This window comes from Gymnoscopelus microlampas (genome assembly GCF_963454915.1).
Source record: "Gymnoscopelus microlampas genome assembly, chromosome: 8".
NCBI classification, from domain to species: Eukaryota; Metazoa; Chordata; class Actinopteri; order Myctophiformes; family Myctophidae; genus Gymnoscopelus; species Gymnoscopelus microlampas.
The window spans coordinates 33,261,421-33,263,920 of NC_139945.1; the positions used below are offsets into that span (position 1 = coordinate 33,261,421).

The 2,500-nt window shown below is 43.5% G+C and overlaps 1 protein-coding gene across 1 annotated transcript in view; it reads right to left on the reverse strand.

Annotated features, from left to right (window-relative positions):
• Positions 1–2,500, reverse strand: part of dscamb (Down syndrome cell adhesion molecule b) — a gene marked incomplete at both ends in the record, with an annotated part of 217,790 nt that overhangs the window by 64,995 nt on the left and 150,295 nt on the right. The gene's annotated exons all lie outside the window — the stretch shown is intronic.

A 2,500-nucleotide genomic window follows, 5' to 3' on the forward strand; every position in this document is an offset into this window, starting at 1 on the left:
CTTAGCTTGCTTGATGTGCGCTTCCTTGTTAACTGCAATTTGTATCACATACTTGTTTTCGTAACACTCTGACTCCTCAACCACTTAACCTGTTGTTGGTTGACTGGGTTCATGGCTTTCTCCTTGCACCTTGCACTTTGTAAGTCGCTCTGGATAAGAGCGTATGCTAAATTCCTAAAAGTGAGAACAGTGCTTACTGTGTGGAGCACAGTAGCTCCAGCTGCGGTGCATTCTCACTAGCTGTTAGCAAATAGAGAGAGGAAAAGGGTTAGGGATCTACAGACAAAGGTCAACTCCCTGCATAGCAACCATGTCCTCAAGACTCACCAATGAGAGAGTGGAGTGCACCAGGGTACACTCTATAAACACTCCAAGGCTTGCTTCATTAGCTTTGACAGCTTCATACTGTGGTGATTTTCAAGCGTCCCTATCAGTACAGAGATACATAAGGATCCATGGCACTTGGGAGTAATGCACTACCAGAGTCAATGTCATCATTTCATAAATACAAGTGTTCGAGGGATAGGTCCAACATATTATGAAAGGTTTTTACTGATTTGCTTTAGATGTGATATAGTTCATGAACTAACCACTTATATGTTATAGTATATGTGTACCATGTGTAAATGTAGCATATTTTTAAAGGAGATACATAAACACATACTGTACAAAGGCAGGCACACAGCCAACCCCCTCCCAACAACACACAAATACGATTCCCATGCACGGCAACCAATTCACTGACATACGCAGAAATATAGACACTTTATCTTGCATGCTTGAGTTTTATACACGTGGGGTGACAGAAAAAGTCACAAAATGAGAGAGAGAGAGAGAGAGAGAGAGAGAGAGAGAGAGAGAGAGAGAGTAATAGAGAAAGAAAAATGAAGAGAGAGAGAGAGATCTGCCTGGCAGGGGGCTTGCCTTGATATCCATGCTTGATAAGAACATTGTCGTGAAAATAAGGCCCAGTCACATCAGAGTGCCATCAAAATGAGGAGACTCTCCTGGCACTACAGGGGAGCTCGCCTAATGCTAGCTAGCGGCAGGAGACCTGTGGCTGGCGACATTAACATACTGAACACCAAATGGGGCAATTAGAATGTCGTCGCTGTCGGGCACCCGACAGCAACGCTATTCCTGTGCATGTGCAGGCAGGTGTACGGTATGTGCACTTGAGAAGGCAGGCACATGCTTGCGTGCACGCACACACGCGCACGCGCGCACGCACGCGCACGCACGCACACACACACACACACACACACACACACACACACACACACACAGTGCAGTCACATTCACACACTGGGTGTGTGAACTGCGCCCTACCCAAAACGTTCAAGGTACTACAGTACACGTCCACCATCATCAATCTATTCAATCTACTGACTGCTTACATCGTGCTAAACATATGTAGAACAATTAACATTTGGTTTATTTTGCGTATGATTACGCTTTCTCCATAGTCATTAAAATGTTACAGAATTGCCTGCATAATTGAGTCATTGTTTGGCTAAACATCACTGCAGGGTTAATGTCATGAACGTTTTACTTTTTGTCGTAAATCAATCTATTCTCCAGGGACTCATTTGAGCGAAACTTTTCTAATGGATCCGCCTTTAAAGTGCATTAAATCGGCACGCGCCGTGAACTTGTAGATATTTCTATTTTTGAACATTTCTGAAAATGTTTAATAATCCTATAATGACATGCCCTAAATAGAGACACCAAACGCAATGATAACATAACTTTAAAAAAATAATTGTGCACACTGAAATGCTGTATGTTGCATTCATTATCTCAAGCAAGTTTCGAGTCTCTGCAAGTTTATTTTGGTACCGTATTGAAATGAATGGCTTCCACAAAATCAATCTGACCACAGTATCTACCTGAATATAGCCTACCTCTGTAATTCATCCTTAGGCCAAGGTTGGCCATCAGTTATGGCCTCCAGTTTACAATACTGTAAACCAGGGGTCTTCAATGTTTTTAAGGCCAAGGACCCCCTAGCTGAGAGAGAGATGAAGCATGGGACCCCCACTACATATTGTGTTGCAGATTCAAATTCTTCATAGATTTCATAGATTCATATACTGTATTTTCAGACATTTAACCACTTAAACCGTCAAAATGTTATAAACTTGGTCTGCTCTTTTCCCCCCTCCACACCAAACCTCTTGGCCGAAAATAGTCAATCTACAAGCTCACAACGCCTCGCGCTGCGAGGCGTTGTGAGCTTGTAGATCTGCTATTCCCACACTATTCCCCTCAGAATAGGGATTCTAGGATTCAAGTTGTTCATGTAAAAAAGAAGTTCCTATCACACAAAGATTTGGCGGACCCTCTGTAGGAACTCTGAGGACCCCTTAGGGGTCCCGGACCCCCTGTTGAAGACCCCTGCTGTAAACTGTAAACTGGAACGTTGTGTCAGCGTGCCTTGCCAAGCCCTCATATCAAGGTCATGACTTGTACAGTTCTTCGTCTCGGCAAGCAGATGAAA